Below are 25,210 nucleotides of genomic sequence, written 5' to 3' on the forward strand. Positions count from 1 at the left end.
GCTTGCCACCATAGCTCTAGAGGACAATAAAAAAATGTATGGGAACTCCTCCAAAGTACGTGTTTGCAAGGAGTGCTATGCCAGGAACATCATTACCAGAGTCCCAGTAACTAATCCAGAACTGATGCCATAACTTTTATGTGTACCAGGGGCACTGAAACCCATGCTGAAATACTTGGCAAGTCTGCCCTTAGACTAGGATATATTGTATTGATATTGGCTGTGATCAACCACAACATTCCTTGGTTTTGAGGTAGTTTTTCTGAAGGGGGAGGGTTTGCAATGCCAGTTCTTGTCATATGTTTTCCTGTCTCACCCTATCTCCAAGCCCAGCTAATCTGATGATATCCAACTGTCCTAATGAGCTGCATCTACTTCTAGGCTGAAGTGTTGACAGCTGCCTGTTCTATTGCCAACAAAAACTTCTGAGACAACTGTATCTCATTCCTGCAAGTACGCAAATTGCTTCGTTTCTAGCACAAATATGAGATATAATGATACTTACTTTTTGTTGATCCAGGTCTAAAAAGAGGTGTGTGAAAAACACGATCCAGCAGTCAATTATTTCCTCACGTGCAGTTAATCCCTCATCTGGAAACAAGGTTTGTGTCTATTGGTTACAGAGAAATCAAGGGCTCGTGTCCTTTACAGCAGACATACAGTCACACGGGCTAAGGTCAGTGAGAAGGACATGTTCCTCCAATTAATGTTGGCATGTGTTTATTTATAATTTTATACATTGGTAATTCTTCCATTTGCTGTTTTTGGATTCAGAGCTCTTGGAAAGAGCTTCAGCTTGTTCTTATTCATGTAGGATTTAATGCACTTAAATCTTCACCACCACATTTGCAATCTCAAGCACATGGGATTTCCTTTCTTGCCCAAAGCTGTTGGACCCACAAACTCATCAAACTTTCCTTCTGCTGGACTGCAGGTCCAAAGCCCAGAAACTGGGTAACAGGTGAGACCAGGCTCCCAACAAGCCATTAAAAAACTACTCACAACCTCTGGATAGAAAACTATCTAAAACAGAGACTGAATTTGCAGGATAAATTTTGTCTTGGGGGACTACAGTGTCCACAGCAATAATAGACAACAATCCCCAGACAAAGATGGAGAGGAGACACACAGAGACACTGCTTTTGATCCAAATGAAGTCAGAATAAATAGAAGCAACTGCTCCAGTGACAAGTGATCAGGGCAGCTCATCTCCAGGCAGAAAAAATAGTTCTCCTTGTCAAAAGAAAAACCCATGCCTAACCTCTGCCCCTAATAAATTTTATGACTTGCCAGATTCCAGGAATCATAGAAAATACTATTGAGCTGAGGTCAAGGGGCAGAAAATCTAGGGGAAGCACATCTAGTTTTGGCAAACTCTTGTAGCAGCCCAGGTCACCATTGTGGTCTCTCCTGTGCCAGCCTTTCACACTGTTTTCACAGCTGAAGGTACGACCCATTCTTCTATTCAGCTTTGCCTCCGTAAGTTCCTCACAGACACACAAGCTCAAAAACTCAAGACTCTTGCCTAGGATAAGGCTGGGAAGGAAGGAGGGTTTGTTATTGCTTTAAGGGGTTTATTTAGGTTTATTTTATTAATTCTTGGGATATGCTCAAACACTGCAATGGTTGAGACCATATAAGTAGCTAGATTAGAGAAACAGACATAACAGTGTTATTGGATAAAGAAATAACAGCCATTGCCAGTTCCATGGGAAGAGAGGACAAATGAATAAACATTGATCATACCATCTGAAACCACCAGGCTTGGAAAAGCCTCTTTATTTTAGGAAAAATCCACTAAAAGATGCCAGGGCAAGATCTGGCATCTGACTTTTTCTCAGGAGTATAACTGCCATTGAGGAAGAAAAGGATTTTTGAGGATTCATAAATCCAGGAACCTTCTATGCCATTATCTTTTAGTCAGTAAGCTCTATGGACAAATACAAGGGTTGGTTTGTTTGGTAGGGCTTATTTTTGTTTTTATTTTAAATCTGTAGTTTTCCCTAAGCTTTTTCTCCAAATGTTATTCGTGATGAAAAATTGCATGCCATCCCAGGATGATGTATAAACTGAATGCAAAAGCAAGCAAAATATCCCAACAGGTCTAACTCTTGGTATCTCTTGAGTACAAGACGGTCTCACCTCTACAGGACCTTCTCCACTGTTAGCAGATCCAACACACCATCAAGAAGGCAGGAAAAAATTCAGAAGGAAATGATAAGTATATATGGACTGAATGTCAGCGCAGCTATACTATAAGTTCTATCCCACCCTATGGGGCCAGAAAGGTATTTTAAGTTCCTGGTGTTATTTACAAAGATGTTTCTGAAGGAACACAGACTGTGCCGTTTTGGGGAGGGGGGAATTGGCTTCTTGAGGATTACTCAAAACTTATTAAATAAGAAGCTTTCTGTATTTCCTCACAGCTGGAGACCAATCATTGCGACACCGATAGAAAAGCTGGAGGCTGAAAAAAGAAAAATTCTCTGATTTAACCCAAGTTCCTTACACACACAGCTGGTGTGTGCAAAATGCATCCAGGTTCTGTGAAGTGTGGGATACTGAATACCTCTCTCTGCCTCAGCAATATTTGGAGTTTTACATTGAGCTGAGTGCTCAAATCCCAGAGGGTGGCCTTGGGAGGCCAATCCCTTGGGACATCCTTGGTGTCAAATTCTTTGAGGATACTTGAGTAGACTAAATGCACCACAGTGAGGTGACATTTACCTTCTATAAAGCATGAAGAAGACCATATGTTATAAAACCATGCTCAGCTTTGGTTTCCTCAGTAAAAGAAAAATATTAAAGAATAAATCCAAACATAATTGCAATGAAATTTTAAGAGGCTTGAGGTCCTGATTCAAGATGGAGATGCCCCAAATACACATTAAGGGTGAAATGCTGGCACCATGAATATCAGCAAGAAAATCTCCTGGTGGCTGCATTGGAACCGTGTCCATACAGTTTATCCAGACAAAGACAGTATAAACACGAGAGGCTCAATTGTCCCTGAGCTAACAGAGCTCAGTTGTTTAAGCGCAGGAAATGGCCCACCCTTTTCCCACCTTTGTACACCCAGGCGGGGGTCAGACGCAGTGTAGCTGCCACAAGAGCAAGGCTGATCCAAGCTAGTGTCTGACATAGGGTGACAGAGGCAGGGGGATGGCAGATCTGCTGCCCTGGAGCTCTGCCAGTGACTGCAGAGGTGGCACAAATGGGGAGAACGTATGGTCAGTCTGTGAAAACGTGCTGTGGGCAAGCAGGTACATTCTACCAATTGTCTTGGAGAAACTGATTTAAACCACTGCTCAACGCACAGTTTTCTTTCTTAGAGTCAATACTCAGGTGAAAGAAAGGTTCCAATAGTTTCCCTTCATAGCCTCCTTATACGGGAAAGAAGTCCAAGGAAACAAAAGTACTACTGTCATTGACACAACACAATCCCACCTCCTTCCAGTACCTTTTGCTACCATAACAGGATCCTGAAGTAGTTGTTTTTAGTTCAGGATTAAGATGATTTCATCCTTCACATTCATTATCTGAATAAATGAGTACATACTTCTCTCATTCTTCATATTTGTCTTGATTATTCACCTTTGGTAATGGAACATGTAACAAGAGTGGGAAGGCATGAGTTCACTGCTGGGGAGTGCCTCTGCAGGCAAAACGAAATGCAAGTGCAAAAATCAAAAGCCAGGATGTAAGAGAAAATTATTTCTTCATTTTCTCTTAACCTAAAAACTCAAGGCAAAATAGTTGCCCGGGCCTCTCCAGGAGCTCTCCACATGTTAAGCATTGTGAAGCCCCCACTGTGGGAATAGTGGGATCAGGCATTGAGAGCTGAATTTCCACGCTACATAGACATGCACACATTTAATCTGGTTGTGGTTTCCTTAATATGCAAGGATCCTAAAGTCAGCTCTGGTTTGACTCATCAGTTCCAGCTAATTTTCAAGCTAAGGGCTCTAATAAGCAGATTCAAGAGCATCTGGGCAAATTTAGCTCCAACCAATTTGCCTCGAGAACATCCTTTGAATACATTTGCATAGTCTGTGCTCACAAAGCTACATAAAACATGCTTTGCCAGCTGCCGGCTGGGCGCCTCAGCCTGGCACACTGTTGTCGCTGCTGAATATCCGCCGAAGCCATGACAACGTGCTTATAGTCATTCACTTTTCCTTTAGTTGATATTACGTGTACCCCTGTACCACAGTGTGCAACAAATTCCTGGAATAATGATGATTTAAATGCTGGACAGGCAATGTGCAGACAGTGGGCTCATGCCCCATGTCACTGTGCCACAACCTTGACCTGATGACAGGATATCTGAGAGTAAGAATGCAGAGCCATCACTAGCACCAGGCTTGGCTTTCCCTCCGCAGTGCCAAGTTTGATAGTCTCTTTGGTGATCCAGGCACATGCCCATTAAGAAAGTTTATTTTAAAGAGGTCAGGTAGCAGCTGATGGATGGTAGGAATGTTTTAGTATTCCAAAACAGGCAGTGTTTGAATGAACAATCTACAGATGCGAATGTCAGCAGATGTATTGGCAATACCATGTGCTAGAGTCTGTGAACTCTGAGTACTTGCTGTTTGATGCCTAATTATAGTGCCTGGAGCAGTTCATTACTTGCAGCATATCGGGATCTAGGGATCCTGGTCAGATTTGGAGTCTCTTTGTGCCAGGTGCTACACAAACACAAATGCCAGCTCTGGTAAACCCTACTAAAAGCTAAGACCCTAGAAACTGTTCCCCATGTGCTGAACTTTCTGCACAGCTGTACTTCACCAGGTTTAGTCTGATCTGTGCAGATATGCAGTTCTATTGTGTTCTAGCTCATTATCTATTAACACCTATTGAACCCTCTGCAACTGCTTAAAATCATGAAGTAAATCATGCGCATAAATATTTGCAGAATGTGGGGCTTAGTAAAGACCAGCAGCAATATAGGCAGAGGAAAGCTTGAGTGAGAGGGAAGGTAAAAGTAACCATAAGGGGAACTTGTGATTACATAGCCTGGCTACATACATAATTTGTGGGCTTCACGGTTTGGGAATTTTGTTTGTTTACTTAATGTAAATGAGCAAGAGGATTTTAAGAATCCCTGCCACCTCCTGAAGCCAGAGCTGCAGTGCTGTAGGCCTCGCCCAGTGCATTTATAAGTCCTTCCTTGTTCAGCAAAACACTTGGCCATGTTTTGCACTCTAAGAGAATACCAAACAGCACGTTCTCGGCAAGAACTGCATTGCCTGCAAAGTGCAAACCCAAATAAACATGCTATCCCCAAAATACTCCTGTACAATGAGCATACGGAGGGAGGAGCCTGTGAGGTTTGGGGGTGATTTTTCTTTCAATATTTGTGAACCCTCTTCTGTGTTCCTTGGCTAGCTCTAAGTAAAACCACATTTGGGAGTGTTCTGTATTCAGTCTAATTTAGATGTACCCAATTTAGATGCAAGTTCTCACCATGCATCACTTTCAGAACAAGTTGCTTTGTAAGCTGATGACAGAAAATGTTTATACTCCTATTATACTTGAGTAAAAATGCAAACTGAGTAATGGATGTAATATATTTTCCTTCGGTTTACTGGAGTTTATTTCCCTGTTATGCAAAGTTTTGTCACAAACTCACTTTGTCTTGACTCATACTTTTTGTTCTCCATGAGCAGTTTAACAAGTTTGGAGAATTTGCAGGGTGCATTTGTTTTGGAGTGACAATATTTCCAGGGAACCAGAATTCCTAAAACCAATTATGTTAATCAGAAATGTGTTGTAACTACTCTGCTTTGGGAACACTGAGATAACAGATCACCTTTAACTTACTGACACACTTTTGAGTTTTGGCTACTGAGTAGTTGCAACAATCTACACATTGAGTATCAGCTATTTGTAGCACTTGGCAAACAGGATAAAAAAGGTGAAACTGATTTTCTATCAGCTCTGTGCAGGTCTAAAAGTCTTATTTAACAAAGAGTTTCTATACTTACTGAAGTTAAGCATACACCGAAGATAAGCAAAAGCCTGAAAGCTTTGCTGAATTCAACTCGGTTAGGTAAGGTTACAGGGTTTTTTGCTTAATCTGGGCCACAGCTAACAGCTGAGTAGCGATACTGGGTGCAACAACCAGGACTCCAGGGAGGGTGTGGATGCTATTTTTGACCCACTTACATTGATTGCTATTCAAGTTTTGTGTCAGTTACAACATGTTACAAAGACACAGAGAATCTACAAACAAGCCCAAGTTACCTTCTTGGTTTAATGAATCCTCACTTCAGAGTCCTTCAGTTTTTTACCTTGTCTGGTAGCTTTCTTTTCATCCCAGCGTGCCAAGTTGGCTGATCTTACTGAATATTGATATGTGAAAGAAACAAGCCTCCCCTTTATTTAACATGGGTCTTGTTTGCTCTTCCTGGCATTGGATCTTTATTACATCTGCAGGGAGGGTTAGCTTTTAATCTGTGTGTTATTGCAATGTGTTTCCATCAAGATAGAGGCATGCCCCAGCAGGACAAGATGCTGTGAAATTTCAGGTTGCTCCTCTTCGCTTCCAGCAAAGGAAATAATGTTTTAGCCACCCATGTTGAATTGCCAGTGGCCAACATGGAAACCTTTTGCAGACCAAAAGCTACCAGATCATTGATATTTGCAACACCCAAGATGCAGATCGGGGACCAGCAAGTCAAAGGCTGAATTTTCTACTGAATTTTCTACTGAAGTTTTGATCTTGTTGAGCTTGACTTGCTTAAGAAATCTTTCTTCATGATATTAAACCTACTGATTTAAACATGAACCCAATCCCTTTCTTACTGAAATTCTCCCTGAATGGAGTTAGGAGAAGCCAAAACTTGTGGATTACCCTGGAGAAAGAACATGCTATGAGCAGGCATTATGGGCTTTGGGAGGAACAAAACAGAACTCAGTAATGATTAGAAATCACAGGATCACACTCTCAAACCAAACACAAGGTCCTCACAAGTTTTGCTCTGAAATGAGTGGGAGGGAGGCTTTCAAGGCTATGTCAATGTTGTATTGCAACACACCTTTGCCATAACTTTGGTTCTCCCAGTGTACCTGTCTGTGGACAAAGCACACTTCCCAAAAGTATTTATGACTTTCACATACAGACCTTGTTCTTTCCAACAAAAGCAAATGAAGCTCATGAAGAAAGACACTTGGATTATGACAATTGGCTGACACACATGAAAAAAAGTGTTTTTTTTCCAACTCAAAATAGCCAGAATACCCCTATGAAATATTCTTTCTCACACAACATACGGTTTTCTCATTATGTGTGTTGACATTTTTCAGACTGACCTCAGCTAGATATTTTGTTCCGGAGTCCCCATTTAGTGGAACATTTAAACAATAACACTTTGAAGCATGCTCAGTCTCTCTTTTGAAGTCCATTCAGGCTCTGCCCTAGGGTCAGCAGGCGCATTCCAGCAATGATGCACAGACCATCTGCTGTACAAGTTTAAATCCCACTGGTCCTATACCTAGAGGTACTAACATGTTGCATAACTAGCACTGAAAAACAGCCTGTCAGTTCAGATGGAGTTTGGATTTATTCCTATAGCTCTCTTATGCTCCCGCTGGAGGGCCTGGGTACAGTAACCTTTGAGTGTGGTTTCTGGGAACTACAAAGTAACGAGATAAATAATAAGAAATGACATTAAGTTCTTGCATTCAAAACCTTTGTTTTCCTTTGCCCATTTACACCCTGGCTCTGTGATTCCCTGAGTTCACTGTCTGGCATGTCATTTAGGTGCCTTCCTATTCCAGACTTTTCACTTAGGTGGGCTCTGGCTAAGTTATCCTAAATAGTGATCCATGGCTTAGTGTCAATTGCTGAACAAGGGAAAACCAGGATGGTGCAATATAAGGGCTGATTTTTTCAAGAAAATGCCAATTATTCAGATGACCAGAGACTATTTACTTGGGTAGGAATCTGGCATCAAAAACATGACAAAAATCTCTGCCAAAAAAAGCCTTTGTCTATGTATTTTATCCATTGTGCTTTAATGTTAACTAGTCATTATTAAACTTAACAATGCATTGGCTGAGGTTAATGTATATCAGACCTAAGCACTATTGGTCTCATTGATGCTATGTAAACATAGAGGAAGGAGTGGTCCCTGCCCTTGGGAATTTAAAATCTAAATTTGGACAATACACTTCAAACATATGGTATATCCTGCAGGCTGAATTACCAAACTTCAATCAGCATTAGCCTTAACAATTAATTTATGTTGCACATATGTTCTGCATTTGGGGGCATTAGCCCCGATGGGCCCCTTGACAGAAATGTGAGTGTATGTACATGCTGATGTTTCAATGGTGCAGAAGGACATGGCAACAAGCAGGAGAAGGTCAGCTGAGACCTGTGGGATGGAGTATGGCACAAGGGTGAACATGGTAGAGAGCCATAAATAGGGTACAAAAGAGGAAATGTGGAAGTCTTGTGGCATAAGTGAAGGAGAACAACCATATCAGAGCAAGTTTTTTCAGAGCAGCTCTAGCACTAGTTGAGCACTAAAAGAAGTGGGCACATTTCCACTTTGAGTATCTGTCACTTATTTAGATGCCTCCTTGGAAACTGAGTTCTCTGGAAAATCTGTCCTCAGCGGTGGGTGCTGAGCACTAGACAATCTGGCCTGTTCGTTTTCTCAGTATGTGGTTAATCTGTTCTAAGGAACAAGTCCTTCTGGAAATGGGGAAAAAAAAGGCAGAAAGAAGTGTTGGATACAGAAAAACATGCAAGCTGCCTCATGGGCTAATGCTCAAGAAAGGGAGAACAAGAAAAGTTTCATAAACCAAATGAAGTCAAATGTCTTATAAACACTGCAGTAGTCCAGGAAAGACGGTGAACATGGGTTAAAGCACTGAGTAGGAGTCAGAAGATATGAATTGGCTGAATTACTTCATCTCCCTGCACAAAATGTTCATATCTGACCAAATTAAAAAAAGAAAAAAAAAGGTGGAACAGGAATATTTGGCCCATTACTCTGCAGGAGGAAACCGTGAACATTAGTAAAGGTCAAAACATGGCCTCAGAAGGAAGGAGCAGCCCATAGCCTTGAGGGGAGATCATCTGAGGCTTTCTGCCTTCATGAAACAGAGTTGAAAACTGCACAACAGAGCATGAAGGGACCCAAAGCGGAAGAGCATAATATGGGACATGCTTCCATGTAGGCAGAAATCCAGCCCTCACCTGTGGAGTGATAGAAGTCCCGCATTTGTTAGCCACGCCACACGGTGGAGTGTGATGTTGCACTAGTGGTAGCCAGTCAACCTTTTAGTTAGAACTCCTCAGACCTCTGAACCCTCTGAATCAAAACAGTCACCTTTTGTATAATGCACCTTGCCCTGCGTCACCTCCAAACTTGTCCTTGCATCTCCCTGGTGGGATCCTGTAAGAGGATTGGGTGGGCCACGAGGGAGCAACTCCATTGTGTGAGCACAAAAAGCCACGTTCATTAGTAGGCAGGCATCTTAGAACCAGTCGGGGGAAAAAAAGAGTGGATTTGCCATTAAATCAGACTCTTGGAGGTTTTCCTCAACACAACTCCGTCTTTAAAGCTAACAGAAGCAATTGAGAAAACTGCTCAGTAATCCCTGAGTTCCAGTCCCAGCTCTGACATGAACTCTGAGGCCAGTATAATCCTCTTGTTCCTTACAATAAGGCCTCAATCCTCCCCTGCTGTAAATCAGCCTAACGCCATTCACACAAGTTAGTGTTACCCCATTGGAAGATTTGATTCAGAAATTAGGGCACCACAGGACAGGATCATGCAGAAATACCCGGGAAAATCTATTCTCCAGAGAGGTTTATACTCCTAAACAGAGATATGTGTACTTGTGAGCTGTCCTCATGACATTTTGGGCCCATGGAGTGGCTGCCTCCTGACAGGACACGTTCCTGTGAGATGCAGGTTTATGAGTGATGGATATCTCTCAGGATAATTAACCATCTTCAGTTGCTGCTGCCAGTGAAGGGAGGGAGCTTTGCAGTGCCCACTGCATGGCCATAGATTCACTCTGCAGAGGAGCTGCCAGAGACTTGCTTTGTGCAGGGTCCAGTTCAAAGGGGCCAGGTCAGGAGCTGGGAATGACCCAAAATTTAAACAAGGCTCCTAGTTCACATCCATTGCCATTTTACCCTCTTCTTGGTAAACAGCAAATATTTTCTTGGAATCAGTCAAATTTCTTATGCCAGTGGCAAAATAAACCCCAGCTCATCATGGATGTGTCCCTTCCAAAGAATTACCACAAAAATGTCTGAAACCGTATAAAGGCTGTTAATGACTATAAATCTCCATAGGGCTTTTTTCCCCCTTCCTCTTCCCTCTTTTCTCCTTGCTCTGACGAGCTGGTGAGTTGGAAATGTCTTTAAATACCACAATAGTCATGGCAGGACATCAAGAAAGAAAAGAGAACAGGGTTTTGAAATACTTGTGTAAGGCTCCAAGCACTTAAGTTGGTGCTTAGCTGTGTGTACCACACAGCAGTCAGATGATCTCTGCAGCTTTGGGAAATAGGAGAAACTCTGGAGAAGGGTGGGGGGGAAATGGTCTCTCCCACATTGGTCTTTATTGTCTTATGGATTTTATCACAGTATTGTTCTTTATTTCCTGCTATTTATAGGCTCTCATGTTTTGTGCTGCTTTCATGTTTGTGTTATCTGCCTTCCCACGACATGCTTCACCCCAGCCCTTGCCTACAGCTGGGCCCATAAAGGCCAGGCACATGGTTTGGAATGGCACATCAGGGCTCATCTTCTTTCTCTGGGCAATGCATGCAAACTGCCCTTTTCTGAAGCACTGAGCTACCCAAGATGGTGATTTAAATGATGGTGGTTGCTCTGCACACTCTCAGTAAAGGGACTGAGGAGTTTGTCACTGGGCTTTTGATTATCAAGCAATGGGATTCTTTAAAAGCCCCAGGCAGTGCTGCTGGGGCTGTTTCCTCTGAAGTCCATGTTTTACAACTGATTTAAGCCATCAGCACATCAGTACATGACTTGGTGATAACCGCTCCAAAAACTTCACCTGACTTCTTTTATAGCTCTTGTCTTTGTGCAAGGTACTGCAGAGAGAATGTGCTACAGGGGCTATCCCTGTCCTAATTCCCTGGGATTTAGGGATGTAACTCCACTGACCTGAACTAGCAAAAGAGAAGTAGTGCTGGTTTGAAACAAATACGAGTTTTCTAAAAGTCACATCCCTGCCCTAATAAACTTGCTGCCTAAAAAGTGGCTCCAAAAGGCCATGGGGTTAGAAATAAAAATGGGACGAAAAAAAGTGCTGAAATCACTCAAGTCAATGATTGAATCCTATCAATATCCTTGTACTTCACCCCAGAGTAGTTTCTAGGTAGTCAAAACACCAAGTCCCAGCACAAAGCAGAAACCAGGCTGCTGGTTAGGCAGGCTGACACTGAGGGATTTGCCCCCACCAACAGTCCCTTTTGTCCACTTACTGACAGCAAGAGTCTTGCATGGTTCCACAAGTTGCATCACTTCTCATGTACCAAGCAGCCTGCCTTGGAAGGGTCCACACACCTCAGTGCTGGTAACAATCGGAAAACGCCTTCACCTAAACAGAGAGGAAAAGCAAGCCCTGCTCTGGGACCCTTTCACAACACTTACCCAGTAGCAGCACCTGCTATGGGCTGCCGGAGAATTTTAAAGAAAATTAAATACTTGCACAAAGACGAAGCCAGGCTTGGGCAGCATTTGCTGATGGGACTTTTGGGCAAGTTACTTCCACTTTTTTACCTGTGAGTGTGTGCAAAAGGGCCACAGAACATCGTTCTTTGGTGCTGTGGAGCAGCATAAAGGCTGCTGTTTGCCAAGGGAAGTCATCCTGTTTTGCCTCAAATTGTGTCTCTTTTGGGAACATCCCTTGAAAAAGAAGCATAATTTTTCTGTAAGCAGTGTGAAGTACAGGTTTTATTCAGACAGTTAGACACAGGTTTCTGTAGTTATCGTCACTCCCTGTAGCAACCAGACTGAAAGAGGAGACAGGATGGAAATTGGAAGCATCTGTAATGCACCAGACTAAGCAAAAATAAAGTGTGGTGCAAGGAGAATTAAGTGGTAGCAAAGAGCATGCTCATGTTGGTGAATGTCGGAATTCTTTTTAGGTGCTGCTAAGAAGCAAGTTTTTGTCAAGCCATGAACACCACTAAAGCACATTCCTTGTCTCCTAAGCACCAATGAGTCCCAAAAGCTGCCATTTAAAATTTTTAGTATCCATTACAGAGAAATCATCGATTGCAAACAATGTGGGGAAAGCTATGTGAAAATTCTCTTTCAGGGTGGGATGAAAAAAATGCCAATAGGAACTCCACAACACTGGAAAACAAAGACCGGACCAACTCTCATTCCATCTGAGAAACAATTAAAAGTGTGAAACCAAAGGCTTCCAGCAGAGACTGCTGCAAAGGCTTAAAAGATAGTGTCTCTGGAGCAACTGCCGTAAAACACAGCCCCAGCCCTCCCAAAAAGTGCCAAGTGCCTTAATGTCCATGGGGATCAGTGGGATAGGGGGTGTCACCTCTCCCAAACCCAGCAGTTATATTCTCCTTCTGTCCTTTGTTTCAGCTGGTGAAAATCTGACTGTTTTCAGCTCGGTGTCTGGTACGAGCCAACTCCTGTTTATCTCCTGAGCCACACTTTCCAGTGTGTCATCAGGTGCCCTCTTGGCCACCATCTAAGGAGCACTGACAGGTTGCGGTAGTTTTCCAGTCAGACTCTGAAATGGTTATTCACACTTTTATCATGGCAAGATTAGATTATTGTAATTCTTTATTGGCTGCCTTCCCAAGGGGGGCTCTGCACAAACTCCAGATGGTGTGAAATATAGCCAGCAGGATTTAAGAAGGGACAGTATCATCTATTCTGTTAAAACCTCTACCTTGGCAACTAGTTAAACAGCAAACTGATTTCAAACCTGTCCTTTTTCCCTCTTTGCCCAGCTGAGGCCAGGTCTCTGTCACCAATATTGTGATTCGTTACAGAGTACTTTACCCAGGCTCACACTACCTGGTAAATAATTCTCTGAGAAGTGATTTCAAGAAGGTGAGGGAGGTATAAACCTGATTTCCATCTGCTCATTCTACTCTAAAGCCTGTGCAAAAGCTGGGCGGGATACTGTAATTACACCCTTTGCAAACATCACACAGTGTCAAGGATTGATGAGCTGCTCTTACTGAACTGGTCTAACCAAAACTGCAGCCTAAAGACCCTGTTCCTGGCCACCTGCCTCCAGGCATGAGGCACTAAACCATAGCCCTCCTCTGTCATGGCTGGCAAGAAATGGCAATGCCAACCTTATCCCACAGAGGCAGCCATCTAAATGCAGCAGATCCCTAAGGCTCTTCTAATTTTCAGGTGGCCAGTCCCTTCTAGCCCCAGTGTGAGCTGCCAAGGGGATACCTGGACAGCAGCCAGCTCCCTGCTCCTGCTCTAGCACTGCAGGGCCTCATCAGAAAACACAGACTGCTGGTACGTGTTCCTATGTGCCATCTTTCACTTTGTGTAAACAGTGGCTACACAAACAATTGATACGATAATAACTGGCTTCGTACAGACCAGCACAAATAAAACCTTCCGGTGTTTTGGGCTTTTGTCTTATTAGAACTTTCTCTTTCTGGAAGAGCACGATACGAAAGGTGTATTCCTTCCTGTTTGATTTCTTTTCATATTGAGCCCAAGAGTTAAAACTTTCCCTGATTTAGCTCAGAGTGCCTAAACTCCAACAGGCCTTTCGTGCAAGGGAAACGTCTTGGGCGGGCTGAAATCAGAAACTAGTAAAGAATTTGGCTTCTTTTTATTAACTGCTATTTACACAGCAGAATGTGATTTGCTGCGTAAGAGAGAGAAGGGCTGGGGACAGCTTTTGCTGTGCACTGGAATGGCATGGCAAACACGGCGTGCTCTGTGTTGTTTACCTTCCCCATCGCTTCTGCATGGAACCTGTGACCTGCCACTCATGGACGTGGATATAAAAGCTCATGCTGTTTTGGTTGGTTGTTTTTTCTGTTAGTGCAAGACAGCTGACACAGACTGTTTGCTTTGGGAAAACAACCAAATCCTTTTGTTTTGCATGAAGGGGGTGAAAAAAACCTGTATGTAAAGAATTGCCCTGACTCTGCAAACAGCTACTGCACAAGGAAGAACGACTGGTGGGCAGCTCCAGAGCACGCTGACTGTCATTTTAGAGCTACAGTGCTGCTGTCATTTTAGAAATTCAGAAGCCTTTGGAAGCTGAAGACACAAAAATATTTCCCCATATGGATAAAAATTATTTTTTAAGAAAAACACAGCAATGTGAGAGAACAGACAAAGTCAAGATGTTTTACCTGAAATAATGAGAATTTAGAGTTGAGATAAAACAGTCTCTGTGCCTTGTGCTAAACTGTTCGGCACTTTCTATGGGACTGAGAAGTATAAAGCAATTTTTTGTACCACTTTTATAAACCATGTCCTGCTGGACCAGATGTCTGGACATTTTAACACAAGAGAGATAGTGAGAAGGGCTTTGGGATTACTGCTGCCTTGCACCACCCTGAGAGCAGCTTCAAGGGCAGGAGCTACCACAATGTAAACCCAGCACTTTGATAAAGCCCTGCCTCAGTGCTTCCTCAAGCATGCTGCTGCCTATGAGAGATGCTGACAGACACCTGTCAGTTTCCCATTCATTCTGTTTCCAGGTTTCTCCAAACCAGACCACTCAGCTGTGGAGTGAAGGTGCCAGTCCACGTCCCACCAGTACTGAGGTAGTCTTAACTTAAATCTAGAATGAAAATTTTACATCTTTGAATTTCCCAACAGCTCATTTAAAAGACAAATTTTATCGCTATTTGTTCAGCTGGAGCACTTCACCAGTGGGTGGGTTCAAGGTGTCTGAACAGAGGCATCTAGAGCTATTTGAAAAGTTTGTGACTCCCCTAAGGCACCTGCACAGGGCTGCCAGGTAAAATTCAGGACCTACAGGAAATTCACATCCTCTTTTACTGGAGACAGAGCTCATGTGGGACACACAGAGGCACTGTAATATATCACATATCCCATATAGTGCCAGACACATATGGGTAGGCAACTCAACTGCCTCCTATGTGAGTCAACCCAGTGTTTGCAGAAGATCTGTTCCCAGCTTCTTTGTCTGCTGAGAACTGAGCCATGAATGCATTCTGTGAATTTCAGAAAACTGTCCAAAACAAGTGCTGGGAAAGGCAAAGCCTGCTTATCTTACATAGAATATAACAGCTTACTTGTATTCCCTGCAAAGTCACTATGATCTCCATGACACCAGCCACCACAGCCTTGAGCAACAGAGCAACCCAACCATGATCTGCTCAAGCCTTCATGCACACGAACATTGATCCATTCAGCACATGCATATGACACTGATAATCATCCGATGGGCCATGTGACAGACTAGAAAAATCAGACAAAAAACCTCACCCCACCGTGTGACACAGAGCCCACCAGCCCAAACACGTGCCATTTCAAGCCTAGTTCTTTATCAGATGAAAGGAAGGGTCTCCTGATCACATAAACAGCATAAGAAGTGCTGCAGCCCTCAGCTGTGAACATGAATGCTCAATATGCCAGGTGGCTTAAACTGCAAGCATGTAATCTCCTGTTGCTCTATAGCTTTCAGGCATCCTTCCACATTCTTAATTCTCCTGATAAATTTGGAGAGATTTGTTTCCAAATAACACATTTTCCAGCAATTCACAACATAAAACATCACACATCATGAACTCCATCTACCATACTGCAGCCAAGAGTGAAAGAGCTCAGATATCCCTATAGATATCCCTATAGATCCACTCTTGAACAGCTGGGGGGAAGCACATTAAAAGGAGGCATGTTGTATTCTCTAGGGATCACCACTGTGACCAGAAGTGTGAATGACTACCCTCACGTTATTTGCAAAGCTAAAGGGCGAGTAGAAAAATTAATAGATCATAGGCATTCATACACAGCCTTTAATTAGAGAGCAGAACGTGGCTCTCTGCATAGGAAAACCTTCAAGTGGTGCAAATCAACACAGCTCTATTATGGAATTACATCAGTCTGTGCAGATGGGAATTTGGTCCAGGTATGCACACGAGGATGTCTGTCTTTACCATGGAAACACAACACCTAGGTGAGGGACCACACGAGCAGCTTAACAGCAACTGTATTAATACTTGACAGGGCAGGAAAGAAAAATGAAAACAATTGTTCTAATTGAAACTATGGGGGGTGTGTAAGTAGGGTAGAATTCACAGCAATTACCTGATTTGGAGCTGAGCCACAACACCAGCACTGCTGCTCTTGCTCTATAGGACTGCAAAGGAGCCTAAGTAAACAGGATTTTGGTTTTCCATCTTTGGCGAAAATGGTTGTTTACACAGAAACAGGGAACTGTGTAAAAAGACATGGTGCCTGCCCAAACCTGAGGATTGAAGCAAGGCTGCAAGCTGAGGAGCTGAACTGCTGCCCACACTTGCACCAAACAGCCAAGAGATATGATGCTCCCTCAGAGAGATATTTCCTGCCTGGATAGTGGATGGGCACAGCTTTGACCAGCTGTGGAAAGGAAACTCCAGGATATTACAAATGAAATCAAGGCTCCAGAGGTGTTAACATGAACATTCTGGACTTCCTCAGATTGGAGATGCTACCAGCTCACAGTTCCCTCTCCCTGAAGTCCATTTGCCACATACCACTCCTATTCCTTCCTCACAGCCATCACCAGTAGCCTCCAGACCCTGCTCCTCACTCTCCACTACATCTCTCCATATCACCTGCAGAGAGGCAAACCTGCACAGAAAGCTGTCTAGAGGCTGGTTCCCAGAAATCCCACAGGGCAGTGGAATCCCAGGCACAAGGTGCATGAGAAGCACGAAGACAATGGTTCATAACAAAATGAGGCTCCACTGGTAGCATGGAGAGGGAATAACCTAGCCTAGAGTTATTTCAGAGTATCACTTGAGAAGCAGTGATAGTGTCTACAGGAAAGAGTAGATGAAGTCCTGCAGGAACAAAGCTCCTTTTCTGAGGAAAAGCCAACAGGCAATGGCTTGCCCAGTGATGACATTCATGGTCCAACAAGCATGTCTTAGTCATATAACAGAGGAACAACTTGAAGCATCTGCTCCATCATCAGTCACTGCTTTGTGACTGTGCCAGTGACTGCAGTGACAGGGGTCCAGTGCTATGGGCCCTGCATGCACACAGGTCTGAACCTGTGACCCACAGCTTCTGCAGACCATCACAAATCCCCTGAGACATACAGCTCCCCACAGCCTTGCAGGTTATTTTTAGTTAGACAAACTCAAATGGCTGCCACAAAAGCTTAATCTCTTTCCAGCCACACTCACGCTGAGTGTCAATAGGAAAAAGTCCCATGAATACGCTTGATAATTACAGGGCCATGGCTGTAGCAAAGAACAAAGTATAATGCAGGCTTGAATACTCAGGAAATTGACTGCTGATATGTTTCCATTCATTGTTTTGTTCCCTGTTCTCAGTGTTATATTAAAATCTCCTACTAAGAATGAGCTTTCTTGTTTAATGGAACTTGTCAGTTAGAGGAAATCTGCTTGAGCTGTTTGATCTATTCTTTAAAATAATATTAATTGCAAATTTAGCACATGACCCTATCTTAGTTCAAAAAATAAAGCTGATATTTTTCAAAATGTATTTGTTGCCCAGAAAAATCATGGGCCATTACTTTCCCACTGGAATGCATTCACTGTCCCTTTGCCCCACTGTTCAGTCCTGGCTATTCATTAGATGTGTTGATGAATTGTACCAGTCACCTGACATTGTTTTCCTGACTATTAGTGAAAAGTGATACTAGTGAATAGCAAATAGTAAACACGGTGCAAATCTCTGGTCATGAGAGAATCCATGAAGCCTTGCAGTTTTTGAGCAGTTTTGTAAAATCCTGACTACCATATCCACATTCAAGCGTGACCTCACGTCTATAGGAAATCATGCTCTGTGGTTCTGCTTGCTTCTCCATTAATGGAACTGGCTTGTCTATTTTTGATTCTATGTGGCTTGTAATTAAGAACTGAATTTGCATGTTTGCTATTCATCCTGATTCCCAGCATGTGCAGTCACAATAACAAATCTTAATTTCAGGCTCAGAAGCTGATGTACAGCAGAATCTGAATTTCCCAAGTCCTACAGTTCAATGGTATTTAAATCTGAAGGTTACACTTGGTTCCTTGCAGACATAAAAGAACTATTTAGAATAATTAGATGCAGTGGCCAGTTTAGACTCTATGTAAGTTTGTAGGATTATTTCAATTTGCTGGTTCTGAACCTTCAGTGAAAATCTGCCAAAATGGGTTGCATGGGGTTGTTCACTGAAACAGTATTTCTTTTGTGAATGTCTTCCTGCATCCAGTTATATCAGAATGATGGAAGAAAGGGGAAATAGCCAATTTCAGCACTCATATAATTAGATAGAACACATTCTATCATCATCAGTACTTGATCCTTTTCTTTAGGCAATCTCAAAAGACTTTCGGAAGTATTCAGAAACCACTGTCCATGTCACTGTGACCACAAGTGCTGTCACTTCTAGGAAATTGACTTTACAAACCGAGAAGTGGTGCCGTGAGCCTGTTCCCTGCATGGCACCAGCATCAGCTCTGCAGCTGGCTCCTTCCCCCTCCGGCATAACACCTCTGGCAGGCACTGTGAATCCCCTCCCTTGTCTGGCGGCAGCAGGTTTGGTTATCTCTGTTCTCATGCACGGAATTTGCTTCACCTGGGCCTTGCTAAGAACGCTGCCCTGACACTGTGCACCTCCACCAGTGTGAATTAGGGGCAGCGAGACCCCCCTACAGAGGTACCTTATTGAGGGATGTGCCTCAGCCACGACTGCTCGTGCTGCTGGGGGAGCCTGAGCTCCCTGCCTATGTGCTTTTCAGGACACGTACCATCCTCCTCCGCTCCATCTTCCCTGCTCCTGACTAATTCAGGCAGCTCAAGGTGCAGGGAATTCCTCTCAAATAAATCCATCCTCCCCCACCCTGATCCTTGCTTAAAGCAAGGGCAGAATTGTTCAAAATAACCCAAGGGAAGAAATCCAAATAGGAGGTGGCCTCCTTCCAACCCTCAGTGCTGGGGGCTGAGGTGTGGCCCGTGCTTCGGGCTCCCTGGGTCATTCCAGCACCTTTGTCTCATTCCCTCCTGGAGCGAGGCCCTCCCACGGGCTCGTGTTTTCAGCGGCCCGTGAAGAGCTCTCTGTTCCCCGCATGAGTCACACCCGCGGCCGGGCAGTGACATCAGCCCCTCGCAGCCCTCCTCGAGCTGCCCTTGGCACTCGCTGGGAGCGGGCCTTTGTGCCGAGGCAAAGGGCCGGGACTGCCGGCGGGAGCATCGCTCAGCACGGCTGCATCGAGCGGTCTGTTGTGGGGGATGCCATCCGTGAGCCATCGGAGGAGCAGCTGCAGAAGCTCTGTTTTTCACGCCTGCCAGCAGGCAAACCCTCTCCTGGAATCTCCGGCGTGGTGCTAAAGCCCTGCCGGCTGTCACTACCTGCGCCAGCCACGCCGGGACACGGCACATGCTGCGAACACCTTTTTCTTTGACGGCGCTGGCACTTCATCTGAGCCCGGGACAGAGAGGGCGCGGCCGGTTTTCAAGGCTGCTTTGAGACTACAATAAGAGCTCTTTTATGGGCTTAAAATTACCATTCTGCAATACTGGCAAACCATTACCTCTTCCAGGAAAGCTGCTTTGCAGTACTGCAGGAAAGTTATCCCCCTGGTGTTGTCAGCCGCACCAGCAGCATTGCCGTCCTGTATTCCTGACCAGAGGCTGCTACATCAAGGGATTGAATGACTTCATGACCTTGATGGATGCACAGAGTCAGTTCAAGAGCACTCAGCTGTGCAAATGAAATGCTGCCATCTCACTGATAAGAGGGGAGAGTACCCATGCCAGGGCAGAGGAGGGGACATGTAAGGATGCAGCAGATAATGGTGACTCGGGGTGATGGCTCCAGCTCTGAGCTTGCCGTTTTGGGGAGATAGGCACCCCACCTACTTCAAGCCAGTCCCCTTCCCTCTGTGGCAGGAGCAGCCGGCCTGGTTTGCCAAGGCTTTACTATAAACAAAATGTCTAATGAAGTATTTTTTCTAGTAATTTTCTTCTTCTAGTGCTGCTGGAGGTCACAGCCATCCCAGAGTGGTTGGCTCACCTATGGACTTCAGCTACACCAGCACAGACCCTCCATGTCTAGTGGGAAAGGGTGCCAGGTGAGCTCTCCCAGTCTTTGAAACATCAATAAGGTAACTGTACAAAGAGAAGAAAAAGCCTAACTTCTCAGTTCCAGTGCAAGGAGAGCTCTGCTTTTGCTCTCAGCTCAGTAATTTGGTGCTGTTTGAGGCTTAGACTACAACTCAGACCTGCAATTCTGCTTTAGATTTGACTGAACCTCCATGAAATGTGAAGTATGCTTATGAGATTTCAGCACAAGAGATGGGAAACACTTGATGCCTGATACTGCTTTCTGAGGCCTTTTTCATCCATGAGACTTCTATACCCTGAACCCAAATCCTTCCCCCAGTTTGTCCTCCAACCCTCTCTACACACTCTGTAGCCAAATAACATCCTCTTTTTTTTTTTAACTTCTGGAGACACAGCAGCTGTTCTGTTTTGCTGCTGAATGAAGCAATGTTTTACCAGCTACGGTTTCCTGATTTGCAGATTTTGGTGGCAGTGCTGTCGCAGAGTTCCCACCATCAGCCCCTGCCAGTGTCCCCCCCGCCACACAACACTCAGGCCTTTCAGCTGGGCCAGAGCTGTTGTTCCCAGGGGCAATGCTGATCAGGCACTGATCTAGCTGAAGCAAAATGCAAAACCAAAAACCAAACCAAAACACATACACAAAGAAGAAAAAAAGTAAAATCCTTTCTATTTTACAGGCTGTCTTGTTCAGAGTCTTAACCATCAGCAATTCCTGATGTGGCTTGCTGCAAATTCACACGAAGAGTTGTTTAGATGCAGCTGGGAGGGGGCTGAGCTGGAGTAAAACAGTGTGGAAAAAAGCTGAGATGGGAACATCTCAAGGTAGAATTACTACTGAAGCTTTCTTGTCCTTAAACCATGGCCAAGGTCTCTTATCTTGGACCACAACCAGGAGATCACCATAATTTTCCAGTAAACAGCCAATTCATTTCACAATTTATACATCATTACACATCCCCCACGTACCACAGATTCAGCTCTACAGACTCCTTTCAGGCCTTAAAAGGATCCTTAGGCTTCAGTTTTCATTTTTAAATGAATACAAGCATTGATCTGAGCTCTAAGCTATTAAAGCAAGACATCACTTCACTGATAAACTAAATAATTTCACAATAATTCACTTAATTGTCCAATTCACCTATGCCTTTGGAGCTATGCTGGGATTCCAAGTAACACAAATAATAACAAAAATAACAACAGCACATTCCATCTTACTGAACGAAACAGTGCTATACCAAAACACAGCTCGTGATACATTATCACTGGCTGTGCAGGAGTGTGGGTGGGAAGCAGGAGGCTGCAAGAAGAGACAGATAGAGCAGCTCCTACACGCGACTGTTTCCTCTGTGCTCTTTGCCTTTTGCTGAAGAAGCGCAGCAAATACATTAACACACGCGTGAAAAATGAGCTGAGGTAATTCCATCTATGAGCATGTGATCGGTCCTGCTGCCACAAATGTTTTCCCTCTAGGTCCATATCTGAATCTCACACAGACTGACTCACTCTGCGGCCGCACACGTCACTACTACCCGGCAGCGTCAGGCTGTCATTTGTTTCCTTTTGGAACGGGATGTTCTATAATAGCTCCAACTCCCACTCGACAGTTTATGAAATTGCAGTTCTTTCACATACCTCCTTTGTTCCTGAGCAGCAAGGAGTTTTCAGCTTGTTTCTAAGGTGCTAAAAGAGGATAAGAGTGGCCTGAGCTCAGGGATACCTCACCTGAAGCTCTAACAGGATGTGTCTTTTAACAGGATGAAGGTGTGATGGTTCTCAGTGCATTGTAGAGTTTGTTCTTCAGGAAAACAAAGGAGGCATAGTGCAGAACTGTTGCTTCTGAGGTTGCTGCTTGAAGTCTCATTCATAAGGCTTCTTCTCCCACAGTCAGGGAGAGACTGTCACGGCCATGGAAGCTGAAGCTCTGGACATGCTGATGGAGCTGTCAAAGTAGAACCAGCTCTGCTTCAGAGTGTCTTGCTATGATGTTCAAATATGCAACACTTGTTATTCAGCACTGATTAGTTTGACCCTCTGTTCCACAAATGCTAATCTACATCTGTGTCTTATTCTGGAACAGGTAAGTTTCTGAAGTGAATCCCTGACTGACTGTGCTTCACTTCATATCACAAAGTTTCAGAGCTCAGCTTACAGGACTAAACTCATGCTAGTCTCAGGTTAAAACCCCCAAGTGTCAATAGTATAGACACGGAGTTGTCAGCACCAACTGGTTTGTTCTGCTGGCTTGGTGCTCCTGTCATACCAAATTACCACTGCTTGCTACCTGTTTTTCAGAGCCCAAAATCCCGGAGTTGGCTCTCAGCATAAAATTGCAAAAGGAGTAATATGATGTGGTTCTAGAAGTACAGCAGAAGAGAGGAAGCTGCAATACCCCAGGGTTCCCTGTCCACGTAAAGACCATGTTCATCAGGATACACCGTAAAGCTGCCAAGTTTCCTGCTGGGAACATCTGATAGGCAGCTGATACAAAAGGACAGAACCGAGGGAGCAAGAGAGCCAAAGAATGAAAGGATACAAAAGATGTCGGCATTTCTCCTGCTTACTTTTGGGATGCTGCTATGATTCAATGCAGGCTAAAATGGATTCGTCTTCACACAGGGTGCACAGCAAAATGGATGCATTGCTATGTGGAATCCAGTGTCCCCTGCTCCAAGTGCTGCTCCCCCATTTATCAAAGAGCTTTAACCAAATGGGGAGCTGACATTACTTCTTAAGGGTGTAGCCATTCCTAACAAGGAAGTCAATGACAACTTCAAGCATAGCAAAACGACTATTTCTGGCATTCTTCAGAAAAAGGTTATCACTTATTACCTGTCCCTGGGAATATAATGGGAATCTTAAAGATGACTTGGAGACAGTTTGGAAAAGCAAAACTTAAACGTTGCAAACTGCACATAACATTTCTCTGGGAAACAAAAAAGTTCCTGGGGCTCCTGCCTGCAAGAGGGTGCCCTAAGCGTCTCTGCAGATATTTATTCTGACCTCCTGGACCTTTGTCCGAGGTTCAATCATCGGGTTTAAATAAATAAGCATTAACAAACCCAAAGCTCCAGACCTTCCACTGTCCTGCACTGAGCCAAGACCTTAAGCAAAGAGGCTTAAGTCACATTTCTATTTCCTTTGACCTAGAGACAGAGCACAGCTTGATATATCCCAGTTATGGAGCAAAAAGACCTTTATGGCTGCACAACCTTGCATTCAGCTGCCTGAGAAATCTTTAGAAACCGCTGTAAAGGCAGATCACGACAGGCTGGCATCCCTTGCTCGCTGCAGACACCTTCACATGCAGCACTGGCTGGGGAGAGCAGAGAGAGCTCTCCAGCCCTGACTTACTGGCACTACAGCCTCAGGAATCCTGCTGGTGCTGCCTGGCCAGCCTTGGGTAATGCTGCACTGCAGAAATACAGTGCCCAGACTCTCAGAGCCAGCCCTCGAGCTTTGGTAGACGCCAGGACAAAAGACAATCTCTAAATGTAAGTCATTATAATCTCACAGACATCACCTATAACTTTACCTGGGCTTACCTGGGTCGCTGTGGAGGGTAGGGCAGCGTTTGCCTTGACATTCACAACGAACGCGTGCACCAGAGAATACGAGGCTCCTCGTACACAGGGTATTGTTCTGGATTTCGTATTTCTTCGGGGTTGTCTTGGCAACGAAGAGGGTTTGCCGCTAGAGGTGTGTGAAACACTGGGTAACAAAAAACATCACAACTCCCACTTGTTTCATTCCATCACCCTGTTAAACCTGACTCTTTTTCAACCCGGAATGCTCTCAGTGTGCTGTGTGTCAGGAGGGGCAGCACAAATCAGCACCGACTCCTCTGCCTCCCCCTTTGCCCCAACACAGTGATTTTGAAAATAACAAAAAAATGACATTTTTCATTGGAAAATGATGTCTATTCAGACACCCTTATAAGCTCTGTTCCCATTCTCCCTTCAACCACCTTCTTAGGGAGTAGTTCCCTGGCAGGCAATAGAACTGACAGTTCCAGAATGGATGAAGGGATTTAAGCAAAATTAGGATGGCTTTTTTCAATTGTTTGCTTGTTTTAATTAATGACATTTTTAGTGACTTCAGTGAAGTCAGTGAGGTGACCGTGGACTGATTTCAATATAACCAGGTCTGCCAATTTGCCCTGATCAAAAGGAGTCTTTACTTTGGACAGAGAAGAGATGCTGGACAGATAATGCCACACCTGGTCAGCAGACAAATGGAAATGCCCCACTTGCCCTTCTGACTCAGCTCTATCTATGGACAACAGACCTATATTTACTGTGGAAGAGGTCCAGGAAGTATTCTGAAAAGTTTTTAAAGCATCTTTGGATGCAGTTTCACATTGCTCATTCATGTAATTTGCCTTTATTTTTACTTAATGAAGGCATTAAAAAATTAACCCAAACAGCTGTTCAGATGCCACTATTCTTTTATGTAGCAAAGGTAAAAAAAGTCTGAGCAGCTGTGTCAGTGAAACACATCCAGGTGGCATCCCTAAGGCAAAGTTTCTACAAAATCTGTAAGATAATGTTTTTATTGTCTGAGTTATTGTGTTTCTTTTTTATTACTCTGCTCTTGTAGATTCTTAAAGAGGTATTGGCCATTTATTTCTTATCTTCACCCTTGTCCCTCAGTGTTCGGGCTGTGCCATAGCTCAACACAGATATTGCAGTGATTCAACCACCAAAGGTGACAATCACCCTTTCAGCACAATCCTCCCAAATCTATTCTGAGGTCTTAAATGGGATTTAAGGCTGGGTAAGGAGCAATTTTATATATCTGGCCTTTCTATGGGGAGAAACTCAGGCTGTGGCACCAAAAATTACCTTAGGGACACTCAAGAGCAGAGGGAATTAGTTTTCCATGTTGTGTAACCAAGTCAGCTGAGATGCACAGTCTTGTTGCAGTTCCTTGACAAGGTAGCTG

At 44.0% G+C, this 25,210-nt stretch overlaps 1 long non-coding RNA gene across 1 annotated transcript; it reads right to left on the minus strand.

The window, feature by feature from the left end:
- Positions 1-501: 501 nt before the first annotated feature.
- On the minus strand, positions 502-24,089 carry LOC121658947. Its single transcript, XR_006014118.1, has 2 exons — positions 23,812-24,089; positions 502-591 (listed from the first exon to the last, which is right to left on the minus strand). It is a non-coding gene; the product is annotated as an uncharacterized LOC121658947 (long non-coding RNA).
- Between the last annotated feature and the right edge of the window lie 1,121 nt (positions 24,090-25,210).

The sequence above is a fragment of the Corvus kubaryi genome, unplaced genomic scaffold (genome assembly GCF_017639235.1).
Source record: "Corvus kubaryi isolate FWS band 111438036 unplaced genomic scaffold, C.kubaryi_AGA036_p1.0 136, whole genome shotgun sequence".
In the NCBI taxonomy this organism is placed as follows: Eukaryota; Metazoa; Chordata; class Aves; order Passeriformes; family Corvidae; genus Corvus; species Corvus kubaryi.